The sequence below is a fragment of the Trichosurus vulpecula genome, chromosome 7, assembly GCF_011100635.1.
Source record: "Trichosurus vulpecula isolate mTriVul1 chromosome 7, mTriVul1.pri, whole genome shotgun sequence".
Classification (NCBI taxonomy): Eukaryota; Metazoa; Chordata; class Mammalia; order Diprotodontia; family Phalangeridae; genus Trichosurus; species Trichosurus vulpecula.
Window position 1 is genome coordinate 229,752,762 of NC_050579.1, and position 15,018 is coordinate 229,767,779.

Here is a 15,018-nt window from a genome sequence, read left to right on the forward strand (position 1 = left end):
AGGCCAATTTTGTTCTTGTTTACCTTCCTTTTAATATTATTGCATACAGTGGCATAGTTTTGCATATGATCAGTCTAAACGCCAAAGAAAATCTTTTGCTTTGTCCTATTAATGATCTTACTTTGCTTGGGCATCAATGACTAAGTTTATCTTGTGGTTACTCTCAACTTGGTCTCAACTGGTTTGGTAGCTGCTTAAAGATATGATCCTACCCCTTCCAAAGTCTAGTAAATCCATCTGAGTTTCCATTTCGTGGACTTACCTTACATTCTCTTGTATTTCTTGAGGTATTCTTATGTTTGCAAAAAAATACTATAAATTGGTTCTAAATTTTTATTGATGTCTTTTATCTTTACATTGCCATCATTTCCCAACATATCTTTTTCCCACCACTCTCCCAGAGAGCCATCCCTCATAAAAAAAGAAAAGAGACACTTTTCAGGTCCAGAGCAGAGTAGAGAAAGCACTCAGCTGAGCTCTCCTAACATTCCCTTCCAAACAACTTTAAAATACTGCCTCAAATTGAATTCTAAAGTGATGGAGTCAACAAAAGATCAGGGTGAGGTATTTTTTCCAACTCAAGACAACTGGAGATTGAGAAGAGAGATCTGTGACATGGGTAGAGGCTGGCCTGGAGCTCACTTGGATGAAATACCAGCAGTTGGCCTATGTGGTTGCAACAGGAGCAGCTGCAGCATCTTTGAGAAATCTCAAGCCAGAGACTGTAAAGGGACCTGGCAACTGGTCAGAAAAAGATTACAGGGGACCTTTGTGGAAGCACTGTATGGAAGACTAGATGCTATTTGACAACACCATTGTCTACATCCTCTTCTGGTTCAAGAATGGAGAAGAGTACTTTCAGTCAAGAGGGAATGAGAGCCCAGATGAATGACATAGTTTTTGGTCCCAAGAGAGTAAGGTTCTTGAGAGGCAGTATCACTCACAGTTCCAAGGCATCAGGACCCTGAGGAACAGTATTGTTTCTGGTCTCAAGGGAGAGAGGACCCTGAGGAGCAGTGTTGATTACCCTTCCTGGGTAAGGACCAGAATGCTGGTGAAGACAGCAGTAAGCACACCTCTTCTCAGACCGCTGCTTGGAAGCACTAAAAGCTTTGTAACCCTGAGAAATAGCTTTGAAAACAGTAGTGTGAAAAAAAACTCTGAAGCTTGAGACAGTCTCCCTCCCTCCCTTCTGCCATAGCAGGTACACAGCTCAACTCTAACAAAAAATTCAAAATAAAAATACTAGGATGTTAAAATGAACAAACAAAAACAACAAAAGAATTTGATCATAAAAATCTACTGTGGTAACAGGGAAATGACACACAAACTCAGAAGAAGAAAATGAAGTCAAAACAACCACAGGAAAAACCACAAAGAAAAAGAATTGTTTCCTTATATCACGTTAAATTTCTTTTTCTCACTTGAAAGAGTCATAATTTCTTTATTTGCAGAGGTTGTCTTCATTTACACAGATTACAACTCCTATAGGTCTTATTATTCAGCCTTCATTAATTGTTCTGATGGAAAACCTTTGGAGATAAGCCTCTTTCCACTTAGTAAGGCTAGTCCTCAGACAAAAGACATGCAGGCCATCTCTGGATCCAGACTTACAACCTTTGCAACTTGGTAGAACTTGAAAGAGTTTATTCTCCGTTTGCGTAGACACTGATGACCCAAAGTTGCCTCCATAAAATGCTGAAACATCCAGAAAGGAATTTGTTGAGAGACTTGGGTCTTAGTAGCATCCAAACATGGGAACCAAACATAGTGTGAAAAATCCTTTCAGTGAAAAAAAAAATAGGTTAAATTCTGTTCACAGTTTTTGAGCCACTCTTATCAAAACTTCCCAGGCTTTGTTCTTAAGAGAGTCACCCCAGCCATACATCAGTAGGAGAATAACATTCCGAGTTCCAGCTCAGCTGCCACAGTATTACCACCTCATACTCTACTGCTCAGGACAGATGAATTTAAGCAAGTGGCTGAATCTGGCCTTTGGGCTATGGTTTCCCCAGTATATCTTGAAAGTATCACAGTGCCTACCTAGCTCTGCACGTGGTAGGTGCTCAATAAATTTGTTTAATTGAATTGAATTAATGCATTATGGTAATCTAAGCATCAATAGAACAGAATAGCTAACGTGTTAATTTATTATTTTGAGTTCAATGAATAGGACCTGAGAAATGAATACTCATTAGGTAGAAGAAGGATCTGATACCTTCTTTGGACACTATTGTCGTTTACCTTTAATTGAATACTAATGACATTCTAAACTGTGTATAAAGTGGCTCTATATTTAGCCCCTGCCTTCTGATTCAAATTAACTTATACAAGGAAGACGGCAAATCACGCGTTTTAGGGATAATAGGCCAGCACCCTGAAAAACTAGAACCTGTTTGTGCTGAAATCCTACTTTAATGCCATATGTTATAGACTTAAGATTTACTTATAAGGCAGGTTAATTCTGGACCTCATGTCAGGATATTTAATTAGTGAAAAGGACTTCTTTCTTCTTGTTATCATCAAAAGTCCATACTTTACATTCTCTCAGTTATTACTATTTCCTACCACCTGTCCAGACATCATTTCAATTTTTTCTGGATTACTGTAGCATCTAGATCACTTTCTTCCTCTCCCTTCTCCCCCTACCATCTCTCTAGGTATCCTTATTATCTTAACATTCATAAGAACTATCAAACCCCTGATATCTCAGTTCTCTTACTCTACCTAATCAGACCCAAATCAGCATCTTTACCTCCTGGATGTCATCATCCTACTGCACTCTTTGGATTTCAGACTCAGTGCTTCCCTCCCTCACTGGGACCTCCTTCCTTTTATTTCCCCTGTTGTGCCAAACTCACTCATCATCAATCCTGGGTCTTCTTTGGTACCACATGCTTTCTGCAACACTGTGGCTAACAGTTTCTTACTATTTATCATGACAGTAAAATAGCAAGGGATTAAAATATAAAACAAAGTGAGAAATTAAAAATATAAAGTCCTTAAAAGTAACTTTGTTTTTTAGTTTAAATATTGAGGTAAGGTAGACCTGGATGTTTCTACTAATTCCCCCAATCTCCAATCAATATAATGATTAAACACAGTCCTCTTTTGAGATCTTTCTTGAGAATAAGTTGGATCAGTCTTTTCTGAATTTAATGATAGTCCAAGCTCTCAGATTTCTAGTCAAAGCAAATTCAGCATGGTAAGGTATAGGCTTATTAACTTTTCTTGTCACATGGCACATACCAAGTTCTTGAAAGCACTGGTAGATGTGATTCTAGAGCCATTCTCGATGATCTTTGAAAGGTCATGGTGAGGACTTCTAACCAAGATGACTCCCTTAGCAGAGACAAGATGTCCAGTTCCCTCATAACTTACTGCAACAAAAACCTGGGCCAAATAATAGTGAGGAAATAGTGAACAACTACAGTAAATGACCTCTTCCACCCCAAATGAAACTCTGTTGCAGGGTCTGGCTCCTTCTTCTACTACACTTTTAGGTGGGTTGATCAGCCCTGGTTTTTCTGAGTCATCTGGCTTCACACACTGAACTCTTTCTCCCTGAGTTAGTTAGGCCTACCACAGTTCAGAGTGCTATATCTTTAGGCCCTCTATGGCATCTCAGGACACATTGCTAGGGACTTTGGAACCCTGGAATATTCCAAGATGAGCCTTGATCACTCTGGCTGATGCCTAAAATGCCAGCCCACAGAAGACTTATCAGCAAAGCTAGTTTCAACATGGGCAAACAAACTCTCATCGCCCTAGTACAGTCAGAGAAGGTCAAGAGAAATGTGTAGTTTGCTGAGTCATCTCTTTGAGTGTAGCAAATCCAGAAGGAAGCACAGTCAAGCAGGAAAGTATTGAAAGTAAAACTTATTACATACTTAAAAGTAAGATTCATGCTTCCAAGGAGAATACCTTTTTTGTCTTCTGCTCTGTATATGGAACTATTTTTTTATGTTTAAGTTTAATTTTTTCAAAGAAAAATCATAGTAGCAGAAGAAATACATAGGATTGGAGAAGGGTAAATGCCTTAAGTTTCAAAGAATTTAGAAATCTATAAACTATTGGTCAGAGAGACTGAGTTTGATTCCTGGTTAAAAAATTGTAGGAAAATATTAAAATACTGACTAACATTCATCTAGAAAAAAGAAAAAGATGTTCACAAATTACCTAAATGGTTTCATTGAGAACACACCATCCATGAGGCCCCAACGATTATGGACCCTGAAAGATTTTACACTGTCCTTGGCTCTCTGAATGAGGACCCTTCTTACTGTAGTCTCCAAAGATTGTTTCTCTGTGTAGTCAGCCATACACTGACTTGACAGACATCCTTTTTCTAATCTTCCTTGAGATCTTAGGGACTATAACTTGAAAAGTCTTGTTCTCCTTTGACTCATTCCTTTCTATCCTGGTGTATTTTCTTAAGAATATTTATTAGTGAGTTGTTATTTTAGGTTCTGACTTTTTGGTTAAAGTTTGACTTTTTCATCTCTTTCCCTAGACTGACATTTGGGCATCCTTCTCCCTGAAGGCCAGCTTCCTGTTTCCAAGATACTTCTTGGATCATTGGCAAAGCAGTGATAACAGTCACACATGTGGATCAAAGAATATTTCATACCTTTAACTTTATAGGCTATCCAATTATTTCAATAGCGTTACTGCTGGTCAAGATGTTTTTGAAATTCATCTCTTGCAGCTCTATCTGAACACTAGAGGAGGAGATAAAACACTTGACTCTAGATTTCAGTCCCCATTCTGTTACCAATTGCAATGGATCTTTGGGCAAATAATATTATCTCTATAGATCTTAGTTTCTCCATCTGTAAAATGGGAATGATTAGGTCAATTGGAAAAGGGCCAACTAAATTCTAACACATGAACATAAGGGAATATTACTCTGCTGCAAGAAAGGATGAATATGATGATTTCACAGAAGCATGGAAAGACTTTTATAGACTGATAAAAAGTGAAGTCAATAGATCCAGGAATGTGGCATTAACAATAATCATAATCATACATGTTCCAACAAATGTTTAACAACCAGCTCTTTGCTTTAAAAAAATGCATATATGCTTTTATGTTTAGTCTGCATTATTGACATGTTTTCCATCACTTTCTTAAGTCTAGAAATCTCCACTCCAAACGTTCGCACAGAATATTTGTGCACATCCCACGATGAAGCCTTCTGAGCTTGTCCTGATCTGATCAGCCACAGTCAGTGATACTATACCTTGACCCTGACATAATGATGTCATTTTGGTCCTCTTTGAGAATGAAAGACAACAACAAAAACAGGCTTTCCATCACTTTCTTAAGTCTAGATAATTAGCAAAATGTAAATCAAACCCTGGTTTGTAACATTTGCCAGGCTATAAATGCTCACATGAAGTCTTCATTTGGCTCTTGCTAGCTGGTTTGTGTTAGTAGTTTCAGTGCTCTAGTGACTATGAAAATGTAAGTGGGAAGAACAAAAATAAACAACGAAAAGGGATAGCTAAGTGGTGTAGAGGATAGAAGCATCTGGCCTAAAATCAGGAAGACATCATCCTGAGTTCAAATTTGGCCTCAAATTTGACACTTACTAGTTGTGTAACCCTGGGCAAGTCATTCAACCCTGTCTGCCTCAGTTTCTTCATCTGTAAAATGGGCTGGAGAAGGAAATGCCATACCACTCCAGCGTCTTTTCGAAGAAAACCTCAAAAGGGGTCATGAACAGTCAAATATAACTGAATAATAACTTCACTCCAAAAAAAACCCCTTGAAACTGGACACTGCGAAATTATAATCATCAAACCAAAGAGGATATGAAGTGCAATGGGTTTGGAACACTATATATAATATCAGACATGGTTAATATATCACTTAGTTTGCTTATCTTTCTTCTTTCTGTTGTACAAGATGGCTCTCTGGGAGGAACAGAAATCTATTTGGAAATGTATACAAGAGAAAATCAAAAGACATCAATTTAAAAAATATCAAAGAGATCATTTCTTTTTTCTTTTTTTTTTAAAGGTGTTTTATTTATTTTTAGTTTACCACACACGGTTCTACATAGTTTTGAGTTCCAGTTTTTCTCCCCTCCCTCCCCCCTCCCTCCCCAAGACGGCATGAAGTCTCATATAACTGTCATGTATAACTTCGCATTGAATTAATTTATGCTCTAGTCAAGTCGTGGAGAAGAATTTTGACCAATGGAATGAATCATGAGAAAGAAGAAACAGAACCAAAAAAAAAAAAAAAAACAAAACAAACAAGAAAAAAAAACCCCAAAAACAAAAACAAAAGAGAAGCAGAAAAGGCGAGCATGTAGTGTGCCTCAGTCTGTATTCAAACTTCGCAGTTCTTTCTCTGAATGAAGATAGCATTCTCCATCGTGAGTCCCCTGGAATTGTCCTTGCCCCTTTAGGTTGCTGAAAGAAGCGCAGTATGTCAGGGTTGGTCCTCACGGAATCCACATATCTGTGGCTGTGCACAACGTTCTCCTGGCTCTGCTCCGCTCACTCAGCATTATGTCGTGTAGGTTTTTCCAGGTTGTTATGAAGTCTGCATCATCCCCATTTCTTATGGCACAATAGTATTCCATCACCTTCATATACCACAGCTTGTTCAGCCATTCCCCAATTGATGGGCATCCCTTTGCTTTCCAATTCTTGGCTACCACAAAGAGAGCCGCTATAAATATTCTTGTACATATGGGTCCTTTTCCCGCTTGCATGATTTCTTTGGCATACAACCCTAGAAGTGGTATTACTGGGTCAAAGGGTATGAACATTTCTATAGCCCTTTGGGCATAGTTCCACACCGCCCTCCAAAATGGCTGGATCAGCTCACAACTCGACCAGCAATGCAACAATGTTCCAATTTCCCCACATCCTTTCCAGCATTTATCATTCTCCTGATTTGTTATTTTAGCCAATCTGACAGGAGAGATGTGGTATCTAAGAGTTGTTTTGATTTGCATTTCTCTAATCAGCAGCGATCCAGAGCATTTTTTCATATGCCTGTAGATAGCTTTAATTTCTTCCTCTGAAAACTGCCTGTTCATATCCTTTGACCATTTCTCAATTGGGGAATGGCTTGTATTCCTATATATTTGGCTTAGCTCCCTGTATATTTTAGAGATGAGGCCTTTATCAGAGATACTAGTTGCAAAGATTTTCTCCCAATTTTCTGCTTCCCTCCTAATTCTTGTTGCATTGGCTTTTTTTGTACAAAAACATTTCAATTTGACATAATCAAAATTATCCATTTTGCATTTTGTAATGCTCTCTCTCTCTTGTTGGGTCATGAATTCTTTACTTTTCCACAAATCTGATAAGTAAACTATTCCTTGCTTTCCCAAATTATTTAGAGTATCAACTTTTACTCCTAAATCATGAACCCATTTTGACTTTATTTTGGTATATGGTGTAAGATATTGGTCTATGCCCAGTTTTTTCCCTACCATTTTCCAATTTTCCCAACAGTTTTTGTGAAATAGTGAATTATTAGCCCAGAAACTGGCTTCTTTGGGTTTATCAAAGAGTAGATTGCTAAACTTGTTGATTTCACCTACTTGTGTACCTATCCTATTCCACTGATCCACACCCCTGTTTCTTAACCAGTACCAGGCAGTTTTGATGACTGCTGCTGTGTAGTACAGTTTAATATCTGGTGTGGCTAAACCACCATCTCTAGCATGTCTTTTCATTAATATGCTAGATACTCTAGACCTCTTGTTTTTCCAAATGAATTTTGTTATTATTTTGTCCAGCTCGGTAAAAAAATTTTTGGCAGTTCGATTGGTATGGCACTGAATAGATAGATTAATTTAGGTAGAATTGTCATTTTTATTATATTAGCTCAGCCTAACCATGAGCAAGTGATATTTCTCCATTTATTTAGATCTGATTTTATTCGCGTGAAAAGTGTTTCATAGTTATGTTCATATAGGCCCTGGGTTTGCCTTGGCAAATAGACTCCCAAATATTTTATAGTGCCTTCAGTAACTTTGAATGGAATTTCTCTTTCTATCTCTTGCTGTTGGGCTTTGTCAGTAATGTATAGGAATGCTGAGGATTTATGTGGGTTTATTTTATATCCTGCAACTTTGCTAAAGTTGTTTATTATTTCAAGTAGTTTTTTACTTGATTCTCTAGGATTCTCTAGATAAATCATCATATCATCTGCAAACAGTGATAATTTAGTTTCTTCTTTTCCTATTCTAATTCCTTCAATTTCTTTTTCTTCTCTTATTGCTACAGCTAATGTTTCTAGAACCAAATTGAATAATAGGGGTGATAATGGACATCCTTGTTTCACCCCTGATCTTATTGGGAATGCATCTAGTTTATCCCCATTACAAATAATGCTTGTTGATGGCTTTAGGTAGATGCTATTTATAATTTTGAGGAAGGTTCCCCTTATTCCTATGCTTTCTAGTGTTTTTAATAGGAATGGGTGTTGTACTTTGTCAAAGGCTTTTTCTGCGTCTATTGAGATGATCATATGGTTTCTGCTAGTTTTGTTGTTGATATGGTCAATTATGCTAATAGTTTTCCTAATATTGAACCAGCCTTGCATTCCTGGAATAAATCCTACCTGGTCATGGTGTATTATTCTCGTAATGAGTTGCTGCAATCTTTTTGCTAATATTTTATTTAAAATTTTTGCATCAATATTCATTAGAGAAATTGGTCTATAATTTTCTTTCTCTGTTTTAACTCTACCTGGTTTGGGTATTAGTACCATATTTGTGTCATAAAAAGAATTTGGTAGGACTCCTTCTTCACCTATTTTCCCAAATAGTCTACAAAGTATTGGAATTAGTTGTTCTTTAAATGTTTGATAGAATTCACATGTAAAACCATCTGGCCCTGGAGATTTTTTCCTAGGGAGTTCGTTGATGGCCTGCTCAATTTCTTTTTCTGATATGGGGTCATTAAGAAATTTCACTTCCTTCTCTGTTAGTCTGGGCAGTTTATGTTTTTGTAGATATTCATCCATATCTCTAAGGTTGTCAAATTTATGGGCATACAGTTGGGCAAAATAATTCCTAATTATTGTTTTGATTTCCTCTTCATTAGAGGTGACCTCACCCTTTTCATTTTTTATACTGGTAATTTGATTTTCTTCTTTCTTTTTTTTAATCAAATTGGCCAAAGGTTTGTCAATTTTATTGGTTTTTTCATAAAACCAGCTCTTTGTTTTATTTATTAATTCAATAGTTTTCTTGGTTTCAATTTTATTAATCTCTCCTTTGATTTTCAGTATTTCTAATTCGGTGTTTAATTGGGGGTTTTCAATTTGCTCTTTTTCTAGCTTTTTCAGCTGTCTGCCCAGATCATTGATCTCCTCTTTCGCTATTTTATTCATGTAGGCATTTAGAGATATAAAACTTCCCCTAAGAACTGCTTTTGCTGCATCCCATAAGTTTTGGTATGTTGTTTCATTATTGTCATTCTCTTGAATGAAATTATTAATTGTTTCTCTGATTTGATCTTTGGCCCACTCACTCTTTAGAATTAAATTATTTAGTTTCCAATTAGTTTTTAGCTTATTTTTCCATGGTACTTTATTAAAAATGATTCTTATTGCATCATGATCTGAAAAGGATGCATTGACTACTTCTGCTTTTCTGCACTGGATTGTGAGGTTTTTATGCCCTAGTACATGGTCAATTTTTGAGTATGTGCCATGTACTTTTGAGAAGAAAGTATATTCCTTTTTATCCCCGTTCAGTTTTCTCCAGAGGTCTATCATATGTGCCTTTTCTAAAATTCTGTTTACCTCCTTAACTTTTTTCTTATTTATTTTGAGGTTAGATTTATCAAGTTCGGAAAGGGGGAGGTTGAGGTCTCCCAATATTATAGTTTTGCTGTCTATTTCTTCCTGTAACTCCCTTAACCTCTCCTCTAAGAATTTGTATGCCTTACCACTTGGTGCATATATGTTAAGCAATGATATTGCTTCATTGTTTATGGTGCCTTTTAGCAGGATATAATGTCCTTCCTTATCTCTTTTAATTAGATCTATCTTTACTTTTGCTTTGTCTGAGATTAGGATTGCTACACCTGCTTTTTTTACTTTAGCTGAGGCACAATATATTTTACTCCAGCCTTTTACCTTAACCCTATGTGTATCCCCCTGTTTCAGATGCGTTTCTTGTAAACAGCATATTGTAGGATTATGGTTTTTAATCCATTCTGCTATCTGCTTCTGTTTTGTGAGAATGTTCATCCCCTGCACGTTCAGGGTTATGATTTCTATCTGTGTCTTTTTCTCCATCCTAATTCCCCCTGTTTATGCTTTTATTTCTCCCTTTCCCCTTCTCCTCCCCAACAAAGTTTTGCTTTTGACCGCCGCTTTCCTCAGTTAACCCTCCCTCTTTATTCCCCTCCCTTATCTTACCGTTACCCACTTGCTACTTCTCCTCTTCCTTCTGCCCTCCCCCCTCCCTTTTTCCCCCCTTTCCCTCCCACTTCCCGTAGGACAAGTTAGATTTCTAAACTTATCAGAGTATGTTATTCCCTTCTTGAACTAGATCAGATGACAGTAAAGCTCAAATACTGCTCTTCTCCCTCCCTTCTTTCCCTCTACTATGTTTTTTTGCCACTTCCTTTGGTGTAATTTACCCTTTTCTACAACCTCCTTACCACTTCCCTCATAGCCCTCCCTTTATATCTCTTATTTATATTTTATATCTTTACATCAGTTAATTTATACAGGCATTCACAACCTATGTATATCCCTTTCATTTGTCACAATAGTTGTACCATTCACAAGAATGACTTATATATGTATATGTATATATATATATATACATATATATATACATAAAAAACATACATAAGATGATATAATCCCATATAAAGATGTAAACAACCTAACCTTATTGGTTAATGAAGTTTGTGGGGTTTTTCCCCCTGGTTACCTTTTTATGTCTCTCTTGAGGTTTGTATTTGGAGATCAAATTTTCCATTGAGTTCTGGCCTTTTAATCAGGAAGGTCTGGAATTCCCCTATTTCATTGAATGTCCATCGCCTTGCCTGGAAAATTATGCTTAGTTTTGCTGGGTAGTTGATCCTTGGTTGTAGTCCCAGCTCCTTTGCCCTTCGGAATATCATATTCCAATTTCTCCTGTCTTTTAATGTAGAAGCTGAGAGATCCTGCGTGATCCTGACTGTAGTTCCACGATATTTGAATTGCTTCTTTTTGGCTGCTTGCAGTATTTTCTCCTTGAGTTTATAGCTCTGAAATTTGGCTATAATATTTCTTGGTGTTTTCAGTTTGGGATCTCTTTCAGGGGGTGATCGGTGAATTCTTTCAATGACTATTTTGCCCTCTGGTTCTAGGACCTCTGGGCAGTTGTCTTTGATAATTTCTTCGAAGATACTGTCAAGGCTCCTTTTTTCATCGTGGATTTCCGGTAGACCAATAACTCTCAAATTGTCTCTCCTGGATCTATTTTCCAGGTCAGTAGTTTTGCCAATCAGATATTTCACATTTTTTTCTATTTTTTCATTCTTTACGTTTTGTTTTATTACTTCTTGATGCCTCATAGATTCATTAGCTTCTACTTGCTCAAGTCTAATTTTAAATGAGTTAGTGTTTACATTTTGCTTTTGAGCCTCCATTTTCAATTGGTTGATTTCACCTCTCAGGGTGTCCTTTTCTCTCTCTAGATTCTGAATCTCCATAGCCATTTCGCCAATCTTATTCTTTAGGGACTTTTCCATTTTTTCCATGTTTTCTTTTACCTCCCTAATTTGGTTTTTAAAATCCTCTTTTAGCTCTTCCAGCAGTGCTTTTTGGGCTGGAGACCAGATCATATTAGCTTTTGAGGTATCTGATGTATCTACCGTGTCATTGCTATCTTCTTCTATGTCGATATTTTGATCCTGCCTGTCTCCATAAAAAGAATCTATTGTCCTCGGTTTTTTTGTGTTCTTCTTCATGTTGGTTTGCCTTTTGCTGGCTTTACAACAAATTTCTATCTGTGGATCTCAGGGCTTTCTGTCCCAGCTTTCTTATTCTGGGGGTTGTGAGTCTAGAATTATAACCTTCAGTTTCCTGAGGTGTGGGGGAGGGGTCTGGCTCCCTGGCGTCTCACTCCCTGTGGGTGCTCTCCAGCACTTGCTTTTCAGCAATGGTCTCAGCTGTTTGTTGTTTGAGCTGATGACTGGCGCTTCCCCTGGGGGAGCAAGGTTACGTCTGGGCTCCTGGCTTGGCCCCCTGCCGACTCTTCCCCTCTGGGACTAATGAGCTTCTAGTATTTGTCCTGTGAAGCCCCGCTACTCTCTCCTCTGTTTCAGTTCTCTTTTTTTTTTCCCGAGGAATTCTCTGGGTGAGGGGGGGAGGGGTTAGAGCCGGTTACCTGGTCATTGAGTCTTCCGGAAGTTCAAGAAGCCGCGTTCCTGGGTTTTGCAGGCGTCAGGAGTGGGTGTTTTCGCGGCTGGTGGCGTTGCGCTGCCTCTCGTCGCTCCCAGAGACTGCCGTCCTGTGTTGGGAGGCCTGGGGATCTCTGCTGGTTTCGGGCGCCCAGCTTTCTCCCAGCCCGTCTCCCACGTGGATTTCCCGGCCAGCTGCTTCCGCCTTGGTCTGGAGCAGCTCCGCACCGGGCACTCTCCGAGCCTGCAGGTTCGTTCCTCCGGCCTTTCAAACTCTCCCGGCTCGGAAATTTGCCCCACGCAGACTGCTCGCGGTTTCTGACTCTCTCAAATCTGCTCAAATTCTCTTTTTTTTGGGAATCTGACAGACCTTGTGAGAGAGCTCCGGTAAGAGGCTGCCTTCATGCGGCCATCTTGGCTCCGCCCCCCCCCAAAGAGATCATTTCTAAGATCCTTTCTACCTTTATTATTCTGTTATTCACACTATGAGACAAAAGATTCTGTTCACTACCCACTGTACTTGGACATTTAAATTTCAACAGCATAAATTGCAACTTAGAGAATATTTGCAAGGTACACTTTTTTCTTGTAAAGAAGGTACAATGTAGGCATATAAATCTATATTTATTCTCAAAGGCTTGTTGTGGGGGATTTGAGTAGAGGAAAAAAAAAAACAAGGACTGTCCAAATGATCCTGTATAAAAGAACCTTCTGCTTCCTAGGTGATTGCTCTAGGTTATGACTGTAGAACATGCTGGGGAGAAGAATATCTTCTCCTGCTTTTGCTGTTGTTTTTGCTCAATCTGAGAATAAAGGGATAACCCTGGTCTTTAGAGCCTGATTTTCAGCCCCTTTTAAATATGCAAAAAAAATCACTTTATTTTAAAGTTGGAAGGACACTTTGTTAGGATTTCTCATCTATGCCACCAATTCCCTTCCTTCTACTTTCCATTCCTACCATCTTTCTACCTCTTGGACCAAGGAGACCAACAAAATAAAAACTCTGGTCATTTCAGATACTGGAAGATCATGGCAAGCTGGCTAATTTTGCACAGACGTAAAAAAAATCCACATCTGCTGCAGTTTTGTGTTGCATAATTGATTTAATCTCTAATTTTAGAGGAACGCTGAACTCTTTTTTTGCTGGACTCTGCATACATTTCTCTAGGGCAAAAACTGTCCTACTTTTTCCTCCCTGGTATCTGTTTAATGCTAGGCCATTTTTTTCCAAGACTGTAAACTACCCTCCGTGAAATAAATGAAATCACAGTTGGAATACAGCTTACTGTACAGACTTATCACCACAAGATAAGGGCTACACCACACGCATTTGCTTTAACATCCCCCCTCCTCTCTGTTCCCCTTCTTTCTGCTCTAGCAACATCTTCATATTGGCTGAAAGAACACATTAGTGGTTCTGCTGATAGCATAAACACTATTACCGACACAGAGGGGCAGCTTGGCTTAGTGGGTTAAGCCACACACTGGAAATTCATAGGCTGTGAGTTCCAATCCTTGATCTCCTATTCACTTGCTGTGTGACCCTAGGCAGATTCACTTAACATCTCTGTCTCTGTCTGTCTCTCCCCCATACCTGCAACATGTGGATCAATATACTGACCTACTTGACCAAGCCATGCCTTTGAGGGATGACCTATAAAGGCATGGATGCACTCTAAAACCATGCATTGAGATGGAAGTATCTACAGATAACACCTGGAGGGTTTATTAGTTAACTTAGTAGCAGTTAGTTGTAATAATTTTGTAATTGTCATTTCTTTCCACTCAATTGTTAGACCCATCAAAATGACTACTCATATAGATTAGAGAACTCTCAAGATTTCCATGGGCCTAGCCCTGTTGTAAGAGGGCTAATTTACAACCTTCTGTTGTAAGAGGTGACTCTCTGCAAGAAGCAGAGATCTAGTGGAAATTTAGGCAATCTAAAAGCAAGACATCAATTTAAAGAAAAACAAAAGAAGAAAAGAATAAAAAGAAAATCCCTAGGATGCATTATGCCTTTATTATTCTGTTGTTTCCATTAAGAAATATAAGACTTTGTGCTAGAATATTTAAATTGCAACTTAGATGACATGACATGTAAAGATGGTGCAATAAATCTATATTTATTCTAAGATTTTTCTTTCTTTTCTTATTAGTGATAAATCTAGAAAGTTAGATTTCTCACTGGACTTTTCTGTACATTTGTCCATTGTGTATGCTGTCTTTATTTCTCCTTCTCCCCTTGCTGCACTGCCTTCTTACCCTCCTTTACTTCCTTACGGGGTACATTATTTCAGGGAAACCATGTCTATACCACCAGGTACAAAAGGATAGGGAAATATCTCCAGAGGGAAATAATCCTCCTCGGACTTATTCTTGCTGCCCATCTTGGCAAGGATGTGAATTCGTCAGATAAATCTGGTAAAACTTCTCTATTCCTACCTGTAAAATGGAGGATGACTGTTGTCAATTTCTACCAGGGATTTGTTGTGTCAATATTAATGGATTGTATTTATGCTGTGTTATATTGTTTTTATGCTTGTATTTCCAATGCTTAGTACAATGCTTAGCACATAGTAGGTGCTTAAAAAACCCTTGTTGAATGAATGAATCAGTGTTAGGCTTAGAAAATAAC

The 15,018-nt window shown here is 38.2% G+C and overlaps 1 protein-coding gene across 1 annotated transcript in view; it reads left to right on the forward strand.

The window, feature by feature from the left end:
* The window catches only part of PKHD1 (PKHD1 ciliary IPT domain containing fibrocystin/polyductin), a 638,127-nt gene that overhangs the window by 425,184 nt on the left and 197,925 nt on the right, over positions 1-15,018 (forward strand). The window lies entirely within an intron of this gene.